This window comes from Myxine glutinosa, chromosome 13 (assembly GCF_964187855.1).
Source record: "Myxine glutinosa chromosome 13, kmMyxGlut1.1, whole genome shotgun sequence".
Lineage (NCBI taxonomy): Eukaryota > Metazoa > Chordata > Myxini > Myxiniformes > Myxinidae > Myxine > Myxine glutinosa.
In genome coordinates, this window is record NC_136273.1 from 102,414,015 (window position 1) to 102,438,143 (window position 24,129).

Genomic DNA, 24,129 nt, shown 5'->3' on the forward strand with positions numbered 1-24,129 from the left:
CTTTGAGAAGGAGGGTGTATGCCAAGATTAACTTCATTTTTAGTCACAAATTTTCTTTTTCGAACTTCTTTCCAGATGTCATTATCACTCCATTTGAGATGTGACCTGGTCTTTCCTTTACTCAGCCACATTTATATCTGCTCGCCACACAGATTGAATCAGATGGGGTACATTGTAACATGAAATCACTATATTTTACCTAATCATGTATATCTTATAACAGCTTCACACGAATAATATTCAAATCAGGTATGTGTTTTATACTACTAAACTAAGAATAACATCCACAATTGCTTTCAGGTTAATATGATTCAAAAATTAAACTCATGCAGTTATTTTAACACTACTCAAAGAAAATAAATGCATTATTAGTTGAGTGTATATAAGTAAAATCACAAACAGGAATATTTAATTCCCAACAAATCTTGCAAACACCAAACAAACAGCAAATCATATGGATTGGAGGTCTCGTCTCTTCAAAGCTGTTCCATGCGCGCTCGCTTTCGAAGTTAAGTAACTTTTCACAATTGTGTTTTGGTCGATACTGTATCTTTCTCTCGGTGTATGTACCTATTGGGGTGTCTTTAATAGTATTCTTGGCGTTGGTTTTTCATACCTGTGTACAGAATCGTCGGTATTTCTTATCGCGTATTCTGAGGCCTAAGTGTAGTACTACTACTAGGCTACCGTGTCCGACCTTGGCTTGAGGCTTTGTTTTTTGACTCAGCGGTTCTCCGATCGCGCTGCAATTACTTTCCGGTCTCTGTTTTTCACGGTCTTTTCATCCCATACTTCCTTGTTTTAAAATCTCCAAAAAAAACAAAAAAAAAAAAACATTTCCTTCTGTTCTTATTCGTTTATTCGTTCTTATTTGTTTGTTCGTTCTTCGACCACGTTGTTTGTGATCACGTGAGCACGTTGTTAAAAAAATGTCTCATCTGACCCCTGAAGACCTGTATTCGGTCATATTCTATAACACCTTTTTCTTCTTCTTCTATAAAAGGATGCTTTCGACTTGCTCACCAAATCTATTCATTCCAAAAAAAAATTCCATCTCTTATAGTGCATCTTTCATTCATTCCCTAAACTCTCCAGCACTCCATCCTCCCTCCAGCGTCCTCAAACGTATTTTTGACTCGAATGTCTCAAGAAACTCATTTTGCAATAAATGTTCGTTTCCCATTAATCGTACATTTTTCAAAATCCCATCACCCCAAAATCCCATTTCCCATCACCCCTCCCCTCGAAATCTATCCCCTTGCCCCTCCCCTCCAAATCATCCCCATCACCCATCTCTTTCAAATCTTCCCCCTTGCCCCTCCCCACCAAATCTTCCCAATCACCCATTCCTTTCAAATCTCCCCCCACAACCCTCCCCTCCGAGACTCTCCCTCGCTCCTCCCCTCCTAGACTCCCCTCCCACCCCTCCTCCTCAAAGCGTCCTCCCCGCTTCTTCCCCCATCCAACTTTCACCTTCATCTCCCTCAACCTTCTGCCTCGCTCTTCCCCCTCGTCAAATAACACCTCACTGCGCCTCTCCCAATCACCATAAAACCTTTTGTCTGCCCCATTCTTCCCTTTCTCCAAGCTATTCTGTAATCTCCGACACACCTTCAACAGCTCTCCCTACCTCTTCCTCCTCTTCCACATCTTACCCTACATCTTACCCTTACCCTACCGCTCCCTCCCCCTGTTCTGTATCCGATGCTCCCCCTTCCTCTTCCTTAACAGTATGGACCTCAAACATCCGGGGCCTTCGCTCAAACTTGTCTGATCTCTCCATACAGGTTGCTTCTGACAAACCAGACGTGATCTGCTTAACAGAAACTTTCCTCCTTCATGATGTCTCTGATTCCTTGGTATCTCTCCCAGGTTACTCCCTCCTCCGGTATGATAGACCTGACCCTCGTCCTGGAGGTGGGGTTGCTATCTTTATAAAAAAACTCTCTTCCTCACTCGCCCTGCACTGCCCTCTCTCCACCTCACCCCCAGGAATACCTTTGGCTACGGCTTCCCCTTCGCTCCCACCTTTTGTTCATATGTGTGTTGTACCGTCCACCAAACAGTGATGACTCCATCTACATCTCGCTGTCTGAGAATATGGACCAACTTCTATCTACCCATCCCAACTCTCTCTTCCTCATATGTGGTGATCTCAACTGTCACCATGCCAGTTGGCTGGGTGTGGGTACCTCTCTCACCAGCCATGGTTCTTCAGCAAAGGACTTCTGTGACTCACAGGGACTGACACAATCTGTCAATTTCCCGACACGGATTTCAGTCAATGGAGCATCTTCTCTTCTGGACTTGGTTATGAGTCTATGACTAACTTCCCTGAAAATGTCTGCTGCTCTTCTTCTGCTCCAATCGGCTCTTCTGATCATGTGCTTGTTAAAGTGGACATCTCTCTGACCATTCTCAGAGAGCCTCCTCAGCGTCGACGAGTCTGGCATTTCACTCAGGCCAACTAGCACGGTCTTCAAGCAGCCATCAATCATCTGGACTGGTCTCCCATCTCTACTGCCTCTGACCTAAATTCTTCCTGCGAATTCTTCCAAAGCAAACTGCTCTCTCTCATGCACAAATTTATCCCATCTCGTCTTCTGTTGTCATACCCTTCCTCCCGTCCATGGTACACGGAATCTTGTGGTGAGGCTATTGCCCAGAAACAACTTGCTTTCGTCTCCTGGAAAGCAAATCCAACGGAAGGAAATCTCATTTCCTTTCACAAAGCCCGAAACAAGTGTGTGTCCACCCTCAGGAGAGCCAGGAAACAATATCTCTCCGTTCTCAGGACCGAACTCTCTTATCTGTCTCCCTCTTCCAAATCCTGGTGGCGTCTGGTCAAATCTGTTTCTGGTGTTTGTTCCCCCTCCATCCCCTCCCTCATCTCAAATGGCCACACGGCTGACTCCGCACGTGAAAAAGCTGAATGCCTCAACTCTGTGTTTGCCTCTAAATCTTGTGTCCCAAACCCATCCCTCTCTGTACCCACCATACCCAGTCGTACCCAGCTGCTCCTGGACTCTGTGTCCTTTCCTCCTGACAAGGTGGAAAAGTTTCTGTCAACCCTCGACTCGGATTCTGCAACTGGACCTGACGGCATCAGCCCACGGGTCCTAAAATCCTGTTCTTCCGCTCTTTCACTCCCTCTTTCTGTTCTCTTCACCCTCTCTTTTCCTCAAGGTCATCTTCCATCTGCTTGGAAATCTGCCAACATCACCGCTTTGCACAAAAAAGGTGTAAAAACAGATCCCAGCAACTACAGACCAATCAGCCTTCTCCCAATTATCAGCAAAGTCATGGAATCCATCATTGCTTCAGATATGAAATCTTTCCTCTTCTCCAATGGCTTGATCTCTGATCATCAATTTGGTTTCAGACCTGGACACTCTACTCTGGACATGCTGCTTCTGCTTTCTCAACAATGGATGGAGGTCCTCAATGCCAAACAGGAAATTAGAGCAGTCTCCCTTGACATATCACGTGCCTTCGATACGGTCTGGCACCCCGCTCTGCTCACCAAACTCTCCTCTTATGGTATCCATGGAAATCTCCACGCATGGCTGGCGGACTTCCTCTCTAGTCGTAGTCAACGTGTGGCCCTGAATGGGTTTCTCTCATCTCCTCTTCCTGTTCAGGCTGGAGTTCCTCAAGGCAGTGTTCTGGGCCCTGTGCTTTTTCTGGTCTTCATCAATGATCTCTCTGACTCTTGAAAATCCTCTGTATCTCTTTGCTGATGACTCTACTCTCTGTCGCTCCATTCTTCATCCCTCAGATCGGCAGTCTGCAGCCTCCTCACTCTCTGCAGACCTGGACAAAATCACAGACTGGGCAAACAAGTGGAACATGTCTTTCAATCCTGACAAATCTCACACTCTTACGATGTCTCTCCGAAAAGACCGACTGGACAACCCTCCCATCCACTTTCTGAATAATCCTCTCCAAGAAGTTCTGTCACTCAAGCTTTTGGGTCTCACTATCTGCAATGATCTTTCCTGGGAAAACCACATTTCAAATCTGGCCTCCAAATCCAGTCGCCGACTGGGCATCCTCCGTCGTGCGAAGTCCTTCCTTGATACACCTGAGCTCCTCACCACTTACAAGGCTTTCATCCGCAGCTCTATGGAATACTGCTCTCCCCTCTGGTCTGGTGCTCCTGCCTCACACCTAGCTCGTCTTCACGCTGTTGAAACCAAAGCGTTCAGAATCATTGGAATCTCCCGCGATGAAGCTAACTCCAAGGGCCTTTCACTCACTCACCGCAGGCAGGTTGGTGGTCTTTCCGTCTTCTACCGACTCCTCTCTGGCCTTGCCCCCCCCAGCTCTCTCTGGGCTCTGTCCCGCAAATATTCCTACAGGTCGCACAAGATCTGCCTGCAACCCTCTTATGGTCAAACTGCCAAAATCAAGACTCTCTGCTCACCTTCACTCCTTCATTCCTCTTTTCTCCCGCCTCTGGAACAAACTCCCTCACTCTCTTCAATCCCACTCCACCCTCCAGGTCTTTAAAACAGCTGTTCACCACCATCTCTTATCTTCCCCCATCCAAAACCTTGATCTTTTCTACCCCTGCTAATTTCACCCCAATTCCACTTTTTTGAAATACCAACTTCTGTCCTGGAAGTCCTTGGTGTCCTTGTGTTTTATACTTCTCCCTCCCCCGCCCCCCCCCCCCTTCCCACGCCTCCTCCCCCCAAGCCCTCTTCCTTCCACACATCTCCCTGCTCTCAAATGTTGTGTTTGTGTGCTTCCCCTTCTCTCCCCATATTGTTTTCCGCTCCCTCTTTTTATATATTTTGTTTGTCTGGTTGATTTGTTTGTGAAGTAAATGTTAGCTCTTTCACGAGCCTCGATTCAGTATACAAAAAAAAAAAACAAAAAAAAAAAAAAAAAAAACTATGCATAATGTATTATTATCATCGTCCTCACTTTTTCTTTTAATAGTGTAACTTATGGTGATATGAGAACGATACACAATTCACAATGGTTTGTTATGCCCTTATCTTAGCTCTACTGTATTCATTTGCAACATTACTTGATTCAATCTTTTAATCTCAACATTCATGTCGCCATAAAAGTCTTCCTCTTGTGGTTCCACATGTATTTCCTCATTTGTTGCTTCATTTATTTCTGCACGTGGTGCTTCATGCACTATCATAGTGTTATTTGTTATCTTATTCAAACCCACCGTCACTAAGGCTTTTAAGCAAGCCACCACTAAAACTATTGCCAATATATCTACTAATCCAACAAACAAGTATTGGAGTATCTTAGCTGCCACGCCTCCGAATGTGTTTTCCAACCATGCAAAAGCACCCCCTTTTACATAATCGTGATATCTTGCTCCCTCTTGTCTTATTGTATCGGCTATGTTATAAACGTCTCCCGAATTATCAGGTATATATGACTACATGTACAACAATCTGTACCAATCACTGCGCATGTACCTCCTTTTTCCGCTAACAGCATATCTAATGCCATACGATTTTGTAATGCCATGGTTCTTGTTGCTGCCAGCTCACTTGTAAGTTGTGTCAATCCACTAGCTGTTTTATTTGCCAATGTTTCTATAGCCAATGCCATTTGCCGTAGTTCATGTCCTGCCTTCCAGGTTCCATAAAATGGAAATACTACCATTCCAACCCATTCTCCCATACTAACCGTTCGGTTTTGCCTAGAATGCAGGATACGCATTGGTGACTTCGTTAACAAGCACATGTGTGGAAGTACAAACCCAAGAAAACATGTTCCGAACCATCCTGATGGAAGATACGGATATGCCTTGTGTCCACATATAAAATATGTATTATTATATGTCCATGTGTTGTCCATTCCCCAAGTGCCTTCCCAATATAAAGTTAAACCCTTGGTGCCATTTGGTCCTAGTGGGACAGGCATCCTCATCCAGCCTTCTTCGAGACCATAATAGTGGCATTTGGAGGTTCCCATAGGCCTGTCATGCGCACGCGTCTGGGGTCTGGTGATACACATTAATCCTTTCATTTGTTGTTGAATAGTCACAAAAGAGGGCATTTTGTGCTTATTATATGTAGGTCTATAACTGTCCTTAAATTGGTAACAATTATATCCTCCTTGTTGCCATCCTATTCTTCCTGACATTGAGCCTTCAAAATCTGCTGCTATCAGGGTGTCTGGGAAGCGGCTACATAATTCTGCCCAACCAAAAGAAACTGCCTCCAATGGTACTCCGTTCTCACTAGAATGCGGCATTTGTGTGCATATCCAACAATTACTTTCATTTGCTATATCAGCCCTTGTGTGGGCTAAATGTAAAAAAAGTATTAATCCCGTGTAATCCATCGGGTTCTAAAGGTGTGTCCCTATCTTCCATCAAACATCTCCTTTGCTTATGTCATACCGCATAATCATATATTTGTATGTCGGCCACCAATGTTGCGTTTTGTTCTCTTATTACCCCGAAGTAATGCATGCAACACAGAGTCCCCACAGAACTCATTCCTAGGATTACTATCACCATTTTCAAGGAGTATCCGAAGTAGAAGTCGCTGTTTTCCCCTGATTTGTCGGCTTGTCTTGATAAGGTCTTTCCCTTTGTCCCACCTGTATCCATCTGTAAAACATGTGAGCTACCCCTTATATATATGTCCATACCTATAACATAATTATATGTCAATGACATATAACATTATATACCAAACTCATAACTAGCAAGCGTATACGTCCGAAAAGGTGAATAAAGAAAAACAAAATCCCTTATTTCTTAAATAAATCTGATTATTTGTCTTACCCTGCTCCACCCATCTCCCAGGGTCCATATTTGTTTCTATTCTTATCAACTTCCTATGGTCTGTTAATTTATTGCAAAACACTGCAACCAAAGGTTTTGACCAAAGCTCTACCAAACTATTTCCAATGTGAACTCAAAATACTAGTAAAACAATCAATTCAAAGAATTAACTTCAAAGGGTCAACAAATGCATTTTATAAACAGATCTAATTTTCTCCCCTACTGCTATAAGGAAGAACAATAGCTCTTATAAGTCTTTGTAATATCTCACTTAATTTACCCATCATTGAAGAATTTATTTACTATCCCTTCCCCTTCTGTTTACCAGTAACTTTGTTTAAACTCCATAACTTAATTTGATGAATCCCATGTGTAGTTGTGTACAGACAGCTACCACTTATTGAAACCCCTACTTTTGTAGAAAATATCCAAATAAGTGGTTTTACGCCCCTTTAACTGTTGCTCATCCATTTCTATGCAACTAGTGAATACTACTAACACCTGTATGCCAATATAGGTGTGCCAGATTAACAAATATGTTGCAGGTACACGTAACATCGCGTTCTGAATGTAACTAACGTAACAGCGCGTTCATGTCTGCCCCTTGGTTTTAAGATGCACAATGCATTCCGTTTTAAAACTTACAATAGTTCAATTCAGCAAAATTTTCTTTACTATCTGCCCATATCATCTATGCCTAAGACATATCCATACATACAGCACAATTTATATGCTGATAAAATTCAAGTTTATATATATAAAATCCATGAGCAGAGTACTCTGGGAAGTCAGTATAAGACCTCTTCCAAATTTGGCTAATTTTGTACTCCCTTATTTTTTTATGAAGCTCATATCCATAAATAGCTTTTATTCTAATATAAATTCTATCAAAAATAGAATCCCAAAATTACGCACAATTTTAGTATTGATTAATGGCTGCTCATAACCCAGCACATCAAATCGTCATATTCCATCTCCCTTAACAAAAGAGATAATTTTCATCATCAAATTATATTTCTATTTTATTTTACGAATTCTCTGGATATGCGATCCCATCCACATGAAACTATCCATTTCCAGACAAGCACATTGTCGGTTTCAACAATCTTGTAAGATTGACACATAAAAACAAAAACACAAACATTGACACTCAAACATACACAAATCCAAGCATTATGTATATTTGTTTACGTTGGAACCATTATTAACAGATCAAGATGGGTGTCAATTTTATTTCAATTTCGTAAAATGTATCCTTCAATTTTAAAACGCTAGTACACAAATAGACAAAATTTTATTTTCAGAAAACCCCTATAACTGTCACATTAATATTACCCTTTTTGGTTCCCACAATCATTTATCCATATTTAACAATGCATCCATTTACATGTCAGTCGTCCACTGACCTATCAACCATGCCAAAGAACAGTCCAAAATTCCCACCTGATGATCATGTGACGCTTGCACTTGGTTTCCCAAAAATTTGCAAAGCAATATTCCACACTTTTATATAAAAAAAATTGTTTCGCCCAAAATGCTCCCCAAAACCACATTTATAATATACAAATATGAAGCTTCCAGAATGAACTCTAATTCTGGATCTTTTAAGTCATGTTCCAAAAATATTCAGTTTTGGCATTTGATCAATGAATTATTAATTTGCTAACAAGCAAAAAGTAAAAATCATTCTTGCTCCGAAAACTTTTCAGACACAAGAAGCATCGACAGTTATTCATGTTGGTCTAATGATTTAATCTGTTGAGGCCAGTCATCATTTGGGATCTGCAGCAATGAAGGCCTAATCGTTATCTGAGGTACCGGTAAACACTGGTACCCTTAATCTTGATTTTTCCCTTGCGAAATCGTGTTTTGTTGACATACGGACATCTTCTTTTCCAATGCCCCATTTCTCCACAATTGAAACACCGGTTTCTGTCGTTGCCTGGTCTGTCCACCTGTGCACTTGTATTGCTGGGCTGCATCTCTAGATCCCTGAGTTGCCACTGCGATCTCTGGTTATCTCCTGAAACACAAAAAAATTCTCTGTACTGTTCTTTTTGGGGAGACAAATGGGAATCAGATGGGACAACTGTCACTTTTATTCCTATTTTCGAGGGCAGTTGTGCATTTATCTCCTCCAATGTATCCCGTATTCTTTTTATTTTAAGCTCTAGGTCCGTTATCCGTTCTTGCTGTTCCCATGTCCTGGATTCAACATCCCAATAATGGAATGCGAGCCAGTCTACTGTTAAATTCTGTTGCTTCCTGGCTTTCAATTCTTGTCCTAATCTCTCCAATCGACTTCGCTCAAATGTACCATCTCTTGGAAACTCCTTAACATGTCCCTTTGTCCACAAATACCAATTTTCAACCTCTCTAATAGCCTCTTCACCACAACGGTCGTACATATAATATGCACAAGTACCTTTGTTTGGAATATCTGGTTGTCCTTGTGTATTCTTACAGGCTCCATTCCCCATTCTGCCTGTATATGAATAACACTCAGTATGCACTCAATGTACCAGATAACTACCAAGACTACACTTTAGATTACACCTGTACCCCCTATCGACTATGTGTACGATAAAAATCGCTGAAATTTGTTCCACCTTATACAGAGTAGCGTTGAATGCACAATTTCCTAGCTTATTTCCGATAAGCTCGACTTGTAGTCTCCCAGGAAGTATCTCTCCACCTTTGCAAGTGATGCCTTCAAGTGATTGCCAGAGAGTCCCCCTGTCCTGTGGCTTGTCCACACCCCATTCGCACTGATCGGTGTTGCAGTTGGGTCAAATGGATCAGTAAAAAAAAATGGGTCAGCAGGTTTGCCGTTCTGTAGAGGGTGAATCAAACAGAAAATAACCACATATATATAATATAACTATATAAATTCACCACCTTGCTCTTTTTTCAAGGTTGTCTTCACATTAATGTCTCACAAATATCTCAAAACTTCTTTCTTGAGACTTCACCTTCATCAATCAATCAATCAATTTATTCAATTAAATCAATTCATCAATATTCAACAATAAATCTCATTAATCAATCAGATAACTCTATACATAAGCCATTTCCCAATGTTGCCAGAACAGTTCCATCCACTGATGGAGATATATGATCATTGGTCGTCACCTTTGACCTATACCTTTTGTCAATAATTGACAAATCACGGTTCTGCCTCTGGATCATATCCGACATATTTTTCAATCTTGTCTGGTCATTACATCACAAATTCAAGTTTAGCAACCACTGAAGGCAACCCAACCCTCCATTTGTGAAATAGTCAGCCAAGATCAATCAAACAGGTATGAGACAGGTCACTGAGAAAATGTCCCAATTTAAATGGTAACCAAACGTCTTGACAATTCAAATTTCGTAAAACTCCTGAAGTGTTCTATCAACGGATGACAATTAATTCATAATATTTGCCAATTTTAATCCAAGCATGCTGAAATTTTGACACTTCATTTAACCCTATTACTCGTCATGCATCATTAATCCTACAGGGCTCAAAAGTTGTCCTTTAAGCCCGTGCAAACATTTTACACGAAACCTCATGATCTTATTGCTGTCAATCATAACATCATGATCTTAAAATCATTATCATAATTATCATTACTATCATAGTCATATCATAACCATCCATTTTGAGAGAAAAAACAAACAAACATTTCCTGTCTCACCACATCCATGTGGTATAATCAACAATGAAAAAATTGAGAACTGTACGTAAGAAGTCATAACAATATCGAATAAACTTTTAAAATTAAAAGAAGAAAAAATCGCTTCTATTGCTCCTGCCGCAGCATTTTGTCGTAACAAAATCGGAAAATAATTATACAGTAGTACACCATATCAGTGGTTCTTCATGAAAACAAGAACACAGCACCCTTTCTAAAGACAAAAAGTCTAATAGTGGTTCTTTGTGACAAAAAATTTCATGGCACCCTTGCTACATGGATATACATACAACAGAACAAAACAAAAATGAAATCAAAATGAAAATACACCATATCAGTGGTTCTTCGTGAAAGCCCAGCACCCTTTCTAAGGAAAAAACTCTTAGTGGTCTTTGTGACTATTTCACGGCACCCTTTCTGAAAAATGCGTATACATCTGTAGTACACCAATACAGGGCTTTGTGCATCTTTACATGCTCTGTGGATTTCGCCCACCGACCACACTTAATTAATACAATAAACATTTCTTCCGTTCAACAGAACAAACATTTCCTGTATAAGTATTTCAAAATAAAGAAGAAGAAGCACGACTCATTTTCAAATCAAAAATCAAAAATCAATTCTTTATTGAAAAAGAAAGAAGAAGAGAAAAATTAAATGAGAGCTTGACATAGGAACAAGCCACAATTAGGGGTGTTAATACAATGCGAAATACGACACTCATTTCATTATCCTAAAGATAACTGTGTATTAATTGGTCGCCATCATTACTTTAGTGTTTTATATCTTGTTTCCCTTACAAGGCTTCCAGAGATTTTGTGTTAATGCTGTCCCCTGCCTTGGACTGTCTGTGCGAACCATTACACTCATAAAGTGACATTTAACCATTTCAACTGTGTCGTATCATCGCACTCATTACTTTAGCACTATGGGGCCATGGTTTGAGGGAGAGGGGGGCGAAGAAAGATGAGGATTCATTCAAAGCATAAAAAATGAAAAAATGAAAGAAGCGAAAAATAAGAAAAAAAATGAAAATTAAAATGAAAAAAATGAAATGAAAAAAATAAGATGAAAAAAATCACAATCATCTCCCTCAAAAATCATCACAATCTTCTGATTTCAATTTAAAGACATCAATGCTCCCTTTTTAAGAATTCAGGTTTAAACCAATTAAAAGACAAACAAGCATAATCCAATTTGGTCCAACTTCAATGTTGAAAACTAACTCAAAAGTTCAGCCAAAAGGTTTAACCGATAAAAATATTTGTCCATTCTAATCCATTTTCCTATCCAACCCTACAAAGGATCCTGGAAGAGAATGGAAAATCTGCCAATTTTAATCCAAATAAAATTCAATAAATCACCATTTTGCTCAATACAGCCTGATTTCCCATTTTACAAGTGGGAAACACAATTCCGCCTCTTGGGGGCCCTCCAAGGAGCGAGAATGCTTCCCACTCATCCTATGACCTCCATCAAAAGAGGATATTACATTTAAACCCATATGATTGTCTGTCTGCACAGAACAATTTTGGTTTGCTCTACATTTGTTGATATGAACAACAGAAAACTGCCATCACAGGTGCAACACCACCTGTGCAAGTATATAAAATCTTAATCATGTCGGTGTGTTTTAACACAGCCATCGTAAAATCACTGAGACAAAATCCTGGCAATGGCAAAGAGTGCAGGGAAAAAACAATAACGTTTACCTGCAGAACATATTTACACCTCATGCATCAATTGAAACAAATAAAGCATTCAAATCCAAAATAAATTTTCAAATGTACATTCAATAATTTTGCCTTCTAGATTCTGCATCCCAGTGACATGGGATCGTCTCTCATCATTTTGTATAATAATTGGATGAATTATAGCTGTCCAAGATGGCCGCCGAAAAAAAATGAAAATCCTGAAAAATGTATATTTTCCTGATCGGGATTGAAATATAGGGTAGAGGGGGCATAAAGGAGTGAATGGAGGGAAGGAATGAGGGAGCCAGAAAGGAGTGAATGGAGGGAAGGAGTGAGGGAAGGGAGAGGAAGGAATGGGGGAAGCAAGAGGGACCGGGAGCAACACAAATAAATTGGAAACAGAAGAAGAATGATAGGTGAGGAGAAAGGGAAAAAAACACAACAACAACAACACCAACAAAAACAACAGCGATTATTTGCTCCATGGACGCATTTGCTTCCTCGAATGACGCACTCCAAAAGGGTACAATGGGCACAATGCATGGTCATTTAAAGACATGCACCCTGGGCACGAGGTGCCACGAGCAACTCATCTGTAAATTAAGCCGCCATGGTTTTAATAGAGTATATAAAAAACACCGCCTTTATGTGCATAAGACCATCTCACTTTAGCGGGTGGGTGTGTGTGTGTGTGTGTGTGTGTGTGTGTGTGTGTGTGTGTGTGTGTGTGTGTGTGTGTGTGTGTGTGTGTGTGTGTGTGTGTGTGTGTGTGTGTGTGTGTGTGTCATCGTGGTTCCTTATTTCTCTGAAGAACTCGTTATCTGCTAGCAGGGAACTTTAAATGAATTTCAATCAACGTGACGTGACAATAAGCGTGACAGGTGTAAATGTATGCTGTCAATAACCGCGACAGGGTGCCGCATCAAGAAGTATACGCCCTAAAAACGAGTTTCCCCCATACGAGTACGCCCAGAGGGAGCAACCGAGATGAGGGTGGATGGGGATTGGGGTTAGAAAGGTGGGGTGGAGGTGCGGTGGTGGGGTGTTTATTAGGGTGTCCGGTGATAAAGGTTGGGGTAAGGTGGGGGTGGAAAAGCGCGGAGATCAGGATATGGTCAGGGTGGAGGTGCGGTAGTGGGGGAGGAGTGACGGATGGGATGGGATGGAGAGATGAGTTGAGAGATGATGGATGGGGAGAGAGAAATGTGGGAGGGAGGGAGAGAGAGTGAGAGAGGGGGAGAGACAGGGACAAAAAACAGAGTGTACGATCCTGTACGCAATTTGTCAACAGGATACATGTCAAAATCGTGGTTGTCAAGAGAAAAAACGTTATACTTTAATTGTAATTTATCCCTATTTTCTGTCATTCCAATTAATTGGTGAAGAGATGGGAAACAAAACAAACAAATATATTTTACTAAAAAATATTGACTGCTCAGTATGCCATCATGGTCATACAATTGGGACCACTCCTCTCAATAGGAGTAAGACCCAAAATAATTTCATGATAAAAATGCGATCGCCACTTCCTGGTTTTTTTTTTTTTCAAATTTATACACCGCTCTAGCGATGTCGTGGTCTATTTACGCCTTTACATCTTAACAAAAAGATTTCAAAACCAATCACTATGTTCCCACGACAAACACGTTCTGAAAAAAAACTATATTTCGCAACTCTAGTCACAAATTTCGTTTCATCATGAGACGCTCACTCAACGATCACATCCAGCACTATTTCTCGATATTTCGATCGATATTTGAAAAATATATGATGCTCGCTATATAATATCAGCGAAGCGATGTAATATACTGTGCGCTCCGCCCGTGTATATGAACCGTGTATTTTACATCGCGGGCATTCTGAGCGCCTTGCGTTCATCGGCTGTCTATCACAGCGTGTACGTAATTAGTCGACACTCGCCAATCCCCACCTGTCTCCGTACGTGCACAGCACGGAACTTTGAAAGCACGTTTTACACTGTCACGAGCACCCGACCACAAAACCCATTCGCCCATTGCGAAGCTGGAGCTATCTAGGTGCCGCGCTTTTCGTGCGCACGTCAAGCAGGAAATTGTAATTTGTTCAGGTTGCCGGCGATAGCTCACCCGCTCCTCGCCCATGTGGGACCTTTGAAATGACGGATGAACGCCGTGAACGTGCGGGAATGAACATGCGGGAAATGAAAAATTATACTGGCTGGATTCGGATCCGGATCTTCACCAAAATTGAATCGATTCTTCCTTGTCACACACACAACCTGTCCACCAAGTTTCGTCCAAATATATCCTTTTTTTTTTTTTTTAGATATTTTGTTCACAAATGAACGGACAAAGAGACAGGGGTGAAAACATAACCTCCTCTCCACCTCTTGTGGCGGAGGTAAACGTGAATAACTGAGGAGGGGGAGAGACAGAGAGAGAGAGAAGAGGAGACAGAGAAAGACGAGGAGAAGAATGGATGGTGGTCTCTTTCACGTACGCAAAAAGCCACACTTTTCATGATCAAATTCGTATCGTTATTTATCGAAAAAAAGTTGTTCTTTATTGCTAGAAATTAAAACTTTTGCATATTCGTTTAAAAAAAAACCGCCATTCTGTCCATAAGAAGTGGAAAAGGTCGCTCTTTTTATCCATTTTCCGTAAAGACTTTGGGAACTTTAAACAAAACAGGTTCTTATATCGTTCTGTAAAGATCAACAAGGGGTACTCTTACCTTAGACCTGGTTTTTCTTGTCGAACTTCACAGTAGATATCCCCATAGGGCTACCAACTATGGAAGAATTCCTAATCCCTATCTAGAACTCCAACAAGGAAAACTCCTAACTTGGTTCTCACGTGAGGTTTATTAAAACTTTAGAGGATAGGGTATAAACGAACTGATTCAAGATAATTACTATACTAAGAAACGAACTGAACTTTAACGAAGCATCCTTTCTGCCGGTCGTGGCACTCCACAATCTTCTCCTGAGCCGATCTTCTCCGTTCCCCTTGGCCAGCGCAGCTGCCGTTCCTCGAAGTCCCTTTTTCCTTATACAGTATCATAAAATGCTTAATTCCTTATATGAGCATGGAATTCAAGACTCCGCACGGCTCAGACAGTGAGACACTCTGGTTTCTATCTTGGAGAATTCTAAGAGCCATTTTAGACAGTTGTTATCTGTTAAATGATAAAGCACCTTTTTCTGTTCCCCACAGGTCATTCCCTTTCTGACCCATCCGAAACAGGAACGTTCCTCTCCAAGTTTCATTTCAAGAGGAAAACACATTTTAACAAGAGGAGAATATAAATAATTATAGACCTCCACAGTACAATGAAGAATTCATAGTGGATTCTATGATGGCGAGCTACCCAGGCCCTGATGCAGCAAAGCTGCCCCGAACCATAATATTTCCACCACCATGCTTTACAGTTGGTATCAGGTTCTTGTGGTCAAATGCTGTCTTTGGTTTTCGCCAAACATGTCTTCTGGTACTGTGGCCAAATAGCTCTACCTTTGACTCATCTGTCCAGAGCACATTGTTCCAGAAGTGCTGCTCTTTGCCGAAGAGTTCATTGGCAAACTTTAGTCTTGCCGTGATGTTCTTTCTGGACAGCAAAGGTTTCCTCCTGGCACACCTCCCATGTAGATCAAATTTGTGCAGCCTCTTTCTAATGGTAGACTCGTGCACTTTAACATCAACAGTGGCAAGAGCTATCTGTAGGTCCTGTGATGACATTCTGGGGTTCTTCGAGACTTCTTTCAGCATCTTGCGGTCTGCTCTCGGGCTGAACTTGCTGGGGCGGCCTGGCCTGAACAAGTTGGCAGTTGTTTGGAATCTTCTCCACTTGTAGATGATCTTCCGGACAGTTGAATGATTGATTTCAAATTGTTTGGAGATCTTTTTAAATCCCTTCCCAGACTCGTAGGCATCTATAACATTCTTTCTGAAGGCCTCAGATAGCTCTTTTGATCTAGGCATGGTGACGCCGCACACTTCAAAAACAAAGAGCAAACCAAACTAAATGTCTGAGGTTTAAATAAGACAGGTTATTCCGAGATCTTCTCTAACGATGTTCTAATCATTTGCACCTGAGCTGGTGCACCTGATTCTAATTTTAGGTATTTGAAGTAGTGACAAATGTAGGGGTGTACTTACTTTTTCCACATGCGAAATTTGCATTTATGTTTATTTAAATTATACAATGGACTACAAAATGTAAATGTTTCATGATATTTGTTATATTATATCACCTTTATCTATCAATATTGTTGAAATGAAGATCAAATAGCTGTATGTTGAAATATGTTGAAAAAGTCAAAACTTTACATTGGGTGTACCTACTTTTTCACGTGACTGTATGTGTGTGTGTGTGTGTGTGTGTGTGTGTGTGTGTGTGTGTGTGTGTGTGTGTGTGTGTGTGTATATATATTTATATATATATATATATATATATATATATACATACATGTATATATATATATATATATATATATATATAATATATATATATATATATATATATATATATATATATATATATATATATATATATATATACATATATATATATATGTATATATATATATATATATATATAATATATACACACACATTTCACTGGCCATCCTATATTTTCCATAAATATAAATTAAGGTTATTTCCAGTTTAGAAATACAGAAAGAAACAAATACATTAAGAAAGAAAAGAAATACAGAAAGAAATGAAATGTCTTATTTCATTCAATATTTTTAGGTTCGATTAATTTTCCAGATGAATGGTGAATATGAATGAATGAAAAAGGTGATACTTCATCATGGGGACAAAATGAGTTTTTGTTGCAAATGCTGTTGCACCAGAAAGGATGATTAAAAGGAAAGTGAAACTCAATTTTTCAAGAATTTCATCAACTCCACTGTGAATAAAAAGGCCATGTAAATTTGGAGATAAACATTCCTTTTTAACAAGAAGCATGCCTTCCTTTAGAAATCGCACTTTACACTCATGTGGTACTGTGGTAGAAAGCTAGATTCCGTGATACATCCCAGAATGTAGCAAGATTCCCTGATAAATCCCAGAATGTAGCAAGATTCCCAGAAAAAAACCCAGAATGTAGCAAGATTTCTGGATTAATCCCAGAAAAATGCAAGATTCCCTGAAAAATACCAGAATGTCCATTGATTACCCAGAAATGCAAGATTCCCGATAAATCCCAGAATTGTCAATTTCCCGAAAAAACAACCAGATGTGCATTTCGGGAGAAATCCCAGAATATGGCAAGATTCCCTGATAAATCCCAGAATATAGCAAGATTTCCAGAAAAAAAACCCAGAATGTCACAAGATTTCTGGAGAAATCCCAGAATATTGCAATATTCCCTGATAAATCGCAGAATGTAGCAAGACTTCCAGAAAAAAGCCAGAATGTAGCAAGATTTCCAGATAAATCCCAGAATGTAGCAAGATTTCCAGATAATCCCAGAATGTATCAAGATTCACACATAAATCCCAGAATGTAGAAAGATTCCCTGATAAATCCCAGAATGTAGCAAGATTTACAGATATATCCCAGAATGTAGAAAGATTTACAGATAAATCCCAGAATGTAGAAAGATTTACAGATAAATGCCAGAATGTAGCAACATTCCCAGATAAATCCCAGAATGTAGCAAGATTTCCAGATAAATTCCAGAATGTATCAAGATTTCCAGATAAATTCCAGAATGTAGCAAGATTTCCAAATAAATCCCAGAATGTATCAAGATTTCCAGATAAATCCCAGAATGTATCAAGATTCACAGATAAATCCCAGAATGTAGAAAGATTCCCTGATAAATCCGAAAATGTAGCAAGATTTCTGGATAAATCACAGAATATAGCAAGATTTCTGGATAAATCCCAGAATATAGCAAGACTTCCAGATAAATCTCAGAATGTAGTAAAATTTCAGATAAATCCCAGAATGTAGCAAGACTTACAGATAAATCCCAGAATGTAGCAAGATTTCTGGATAAATCCCGGAATATAGCAAGATTTCTGGATAAATCCCAGATTATAGCGAGACTTCCAGATAAATCTCAGAATGTAGTAAAATTTCCAGATAAATCCCAGAATGTAGCAAGATTTCAGGATAAATCCAAAAATATAACAGGATTCCCAGATATATCACAGAATGTAGCAGGATTCCCAGATAAATCCCAGAATGTAGCAAGATTTCCAGAAAAACCCAGAATGTAGCAAGATTTACAGATAAATCCCAGAATGTAGCAAGATTTCTGGATAAATCCCAGAATATGGCAAGATTCCCTGATAAATCGCAGAATGTAGCAAGATTTCCAGATAAATTCCAGAATGTAGCAAGATTTCCTGATAAATCCCAGTATGCAGAAAGATTCCCAGAACAAACCCAGAATGTAGTAAGATTTGCAAATAAAACCCAGAATATAGCGAGATTTACAGATAAATCCCATAATATTGCAAGATTTCTGGATAGCTCCCAGAATGTAGCAATATTCCCAGAAAAAACCCAGAATGTAGCAAGATTCCCAGATAAATCCCAGAATATAGCAGGATTTAAAGATAAATTCTAGAATATAGCAAGATTTCTGGATAAATCCCAGAATATAGCAGGACTTCCAGATAAATCTCAGAATATAGCAAGATTTACAGATAAATCTCAGAATGTAGCAAAATTTCCAGATAAATCCCAGAATGTAGCAAGGTTTCTGGATAAATCCAAAAATATGGCAGGATTCCAGATAAATCCCAGAATGTAGCAAGATTTCCAGAAAAAACCCAGAATGTAGCAAGATTTCTGGATAAATCCCAAAATATGGCAAGGTTTCTGGATAAATCCCAAAATATAGCAGGATTCCCAGATAAATCCCAAAATGTAGCAAGATTTCCAGAAAAAACCCAGAATGTAGCAAGATTTACAGATAAATCCCAGAATATGGCAAGATTTCTGGATAAATCCCAGAATGTAGAAAGATATACAGATAAATCCCAGAATGTAGAAAGATTTACTGGCTCCGACTGGGCCATTGTACATAGTTTGCTTTTCTGGTGGTCGTGGCGGATTTTTGACCGTTGGGTCTGCCCTCTGCTCGGTCCCGGCTCTGCTCCTGGCTTCGCCTGCCCGGCTCCTCCACTGTTTCCTCAGGCCCGCTCCCGTTGTTTGTGGACGTTGTTTGCGGCAGTGGCTGCTTGCCGCTGTGGTCTTGATTAGCGGCTGCGGTCGTTTGTCGCTGCGTTTTCCGCTTTGCCTCCTCGACCTTGCCCTCGTACTCGTCCCTTCGCTCCTGCCTGGCATGGCTCTGAGGTACTCCGCCGCAAGGCTTCTTCTGCTCAATACTCGCTCCACCCCATCATGCATCTCTGCAATCAAGCACCACGGACTCCTGCGACGACCCAGATACATTCATAGAAGCTCCGGTCGTAAGTTTGTTTACTTACAAACAGGTCATTCCATTCCCGTACTCTGGTCGGCTCAGCGCACTCCCACTCATCGTCCCAGCGCACCTGGTCACAGCAACGCACACGATCGCACCTCCTCTCTGCAAACCCTGGCTAAATCACCTGAGTTCATCCCCACCGTACAAAACAACATCAAGCTCACCCTGTTCAATACCCGGTCCCTCAACAACAAAAGCCTCATCCTGAACGACGACATTCTGGATAATAAACTGGACTTTCTCTGTCTCACTGAAACCTGGCAACAACCTCTGGACTACTTCTCACTCAACCTCACTACACCCAATGGATATTCTTACATCAATAAACCACGCTCGGAGGGCCGAGGTGGTGGAATTGCCGTAATTCACCGACAAGACATCAAGGCCAGCCTCATCTCCATCTCATCTGCTCCATCATTTGAACACCTGGCTTTTAAACTCTCTGGCCACACACAGTCAGTCATGGCTGTCGTCTACCGCCCTCCCAAACCACACCCATCATTCCTGTTTGACTTCTCCTACTTTCTGACCCAGCTCTGTTCCCTCTCCCCCTCAATCCTCCTCCTCGGTGATTTCAATATCCACATGGACTCCACTGACTCCACAATAACCACTGACTTCACTGATTTACTCACCTGCTTTAACCTCACTCAACATGTCAACTTTCCTACCCATAACCGTGGTCACATTCTGGACCTTGTCTGCTCTACTGCATTAATTTTGCACCATCTCTCTGGCTCCGACCTCACCCTCTCTGACCACTTAGCCATCACTATGACCATCAACATCCCCACCCCAGCACCAAGGCATTATCGCACTATCAACTTCCATAAGCGAAACGCTCTTTCACCTACCTCATCCTCATCCACCCTCTCTGAAAAAATGTCCACTTCTCCCTTTGTTGGCCTCCACACCCCTTCTGACCTCACTGACTACTACAACCATACTCTCTCCTCCTGCCTTGACCAGCTTTGCACCTATAAAAACCAAAACAGTTTCTTTCACCCATTCTGCTCCCTGGTTTACCCCTGAACTCCGCCTGATGAAAACTCGTGCTCGCCGACTTGAAAGACTCCGCAATAAAACAGGTCTCACAATTCAATCCCAAGCCTACAAGGACCACCTACAACACTACAAAGATGCCCTCTCCCGCGCCCGCTCCGCCTACTACTCTCAAATTATCCACTCTGGCTCCGGAAACCCAAAAGCACTCTTCTCTACAATAAACAAACTCCTCAGCCCCCTGAACACCACCACCCAGTCATTCACAGTAGACAACTGCATCTCCTTCCTTTAATTCTTCCAATGCAAAATTGACATCTACAACAGCTTAACCACCACCGCACCCGCTCCCCCTCAAACCACCTGCCCCCCCTTATCCTGCCAACCCCTGTCTCAATTCTCCCCAGTCTCCCCTACTGACCTCTCTGAACTCCTCATAGGAATGAAAACTGCCACCTGCACTCTTGACCCCATCCCCTCCAGCTTTGTCAAGGCCTCCCTTCCTGCTCTCTCTCCACTTATCACTGCAACAATAAACTCCTCCCTGTCGACAGGCATCGTCCCACCATCCCTCAAAATTGCTGCTGTTACCCCCATTCTGAAAAAACCTGGACTCAACCCTGACACCCTAAATAACTTCAGACCCATCTCCAACCTACCCTTTCTGTCAAAAGTTTTGGAACGCGCAGTAGCCACTCAACTCAAACATCACCTCTCTGCCAATAACCTGTATGAACCATTCCAATCCGGAATTCCGCTCCAACCACAGAACTGAAACTGCTCTCCTCAAAATCACCAACGACCGTCTCCTCTCCTCTGATGCTGGCAACCTCAACATTCTCATCCTCCTCGACCTCAGCGCCGCCTTTGACACCATCAATCATACCATCCTCCTCACCCGACTTGAAACCACTTTTAACATTACCGGCACTGTCCTCTCTTGGATCAAATCATACCTCTCTGACAGACGCCAGTTCATCTCCATCAATAACTGCAAATCCCCCACTGCTCCCCTCCCCCAAGGTGTCCCCCAAGGTTCAGTTCTTGGCCCCCTCCTCTTCATCCTGTACCTGTCCCCCCTTGGTCACTTAATCTGCCGTCATGGTCTCCAATTCCACTGCTTCGCCGATGACATCCAGCTTTTCATCTCCACCAAGTCCATCTCCACCGCCACCCACTCTATCCTGACAAACTGCATCACTGAAATAAAATCCTGGCTTCAAATCAACTTCCTCAAACTTAACTAGGATAAATCTCAAAATAATCATCATTGGCCCCTAAACGCTCACGAAATCCACCCATAACTTTGCCCTCAACATCGACGGTTTCCCAGTATCCACCTCCCCTCACATCCGGAATCTTGGCATCATCTTTGACCAAACCCTCTCCTTCGACAAATACACTAAACAGATCACAAAGACAGCCTTCTTTCACCTGAAAAACATCGCCCGTCTCCGTCCATCCCTCTCCTCCACGGCTGCAGAAACCCTCATCCACGCCTTCATCACCTCCGGTCTGGACTACTGCAACAGCCTCCTCTATGGTTCACCCTCAATAATCACCAATAAACTCCAATACATTCAGAACTCCGCTGCCCGTCTACTCACCCATTCCCGGACCCGTCACCCCCGTCCTTTACAAGCTTCACTGGCTCCCCATTCCCCAGAGAATCCAGTACAAAATCCTCCTCTTGACCTACAAAGCCCTCCATAACCTGGCCCCATCCTACCTGGCTGACCTCCTCTCCAGACACACTCCCACCCGCAACCTCCGCTCTGCTGGTACCAACCTCCTGACCCCCCCCCCCCCCCCCCATCCGGACCAAATTCAGATTCTGGGGGGACAGGGCATTCTCCATCGCTGCTCCCACCCTCTGGAACTCACTACCTCACACCATCAGAGACTCCTCCTCACTCACCACATTCAAAACATCACTCAAGACCTACCTGTTCAACACTGCATTCAACATTTAACCGACAGCATTTAACCCCTGACTATCTCTTCTCCTTCTCCTTCCTTTTGCTTTGATTATTTCCTATTGATTTTTGTCTTTTTGCACTTGTTTTTTGTACTCTGTCAAAACGTCTTTGGGCTTCTTGAAAAGCGCTATATAAAATAAATGTATTATTATTATTATTATTATTATTATTATTCACAGATAAATGCCAGAATGTAGCAAGATTCCCAGATAAATGCCAGAATGACGCAAGATTCCCAGATAAATCCCATAATATTGCAAGATTTCTGGATAGATCCCAGAATGTAGCAATATTCCCAGAAAAAACCCAGAATGTTGCAAGATTCCCAGATAAATCCCAGAATATAGCAGGATTTAAAGATAAATCCTAGAATATAGCAAGATTTCCGGATAAATACACTTGTTTGTCTTGGTTTGTTTTATTTTTTTCACATTGAAAACTGTTCACATTATTTTGCATGATATTGTTACGTTTGTGGGGGTAGATGATGGAATACCATAGTGGAGGCAGGATGGTGTAACTATAGGCATAGCATGGACCGTGGACGAGTAAGAGACATCTCAATGTATTCAGTAGGGAAACTGGAGCTTAAGTTGTTTACGTGTCTTCACACGATGGGTGAAGCTATGGTAATTCGATAGGGGTTAAGATTAGTTTTCCCCCAGTATGTGATTGCCATCTGTGTTTTTTCCCGACGTTTTCACAATTACAACAAGGCCAGCCATAAAACCATCCATAAAACAACAACAATAACAACTGTCCCCTGCAAGCCAAACAGTACCGGTCGGCAACTAAACCCCACCTCCAACAGATCGTCTGGCAGGCCACGCCGCAAAGTTCGTCGTTAGTCGAGCACGACCATGGGGTGATTCGATGGGGGCTCGGCGATTGGCCAGTGTGACTTCAGAGCGAGAATGTTCGAGCTGGAAGGAGGAAGAAGAGTCACTGACTCGGTTGCTTTTTATCTCTCTCGGTTGGCTCGGCTGCTTCTGGCTTGTGTACGCTTGTGAGGAAAGTTTTCGGAGCCTTTGTGGAACTTTTTCAATCGTGAGGAGAAGGCGTTGGTGGTGGTTTGTGGGGCTCTTGGCACTTCAGACCGAGTGGAGAGTGAAAGAGGACCGCCCACGTGAATTACCTGACGTTTGTGGCGCCGCGGAGAGTGACTCCGCGCCATCTTGTACGCTTCCCACATGGTGACTTCAAGGTTCGACGACCACAGTCGGCCTGCAAATTCTCGGTTTTTTTTCCTATTCGCGGCCGTGTTCCGCGAAATAGCGTTTTTTTTTTTCCAATTTGCGGCCGTGTTCCATTTTTTCATATTTGCGGCCTGCTTCTACATTCGCTGCCATGTGTTTCACGTTTTCATCGACCTTCGCGGATTATCATTGACATTTTCCAGATTTGTCTCGCCATTTCTGGGATTATCGCCAACATTCACAGGTTTTGTCTCACCATTTCCGGGACTTTCATCGACCTATGCAGATTATCGTCGACATTCTCGGGATTTGCCTCACAATTCGGGGATTTTGCCTCGCCATTCATGGTTTGGTCCTCTCTATTCGTGGATTTTC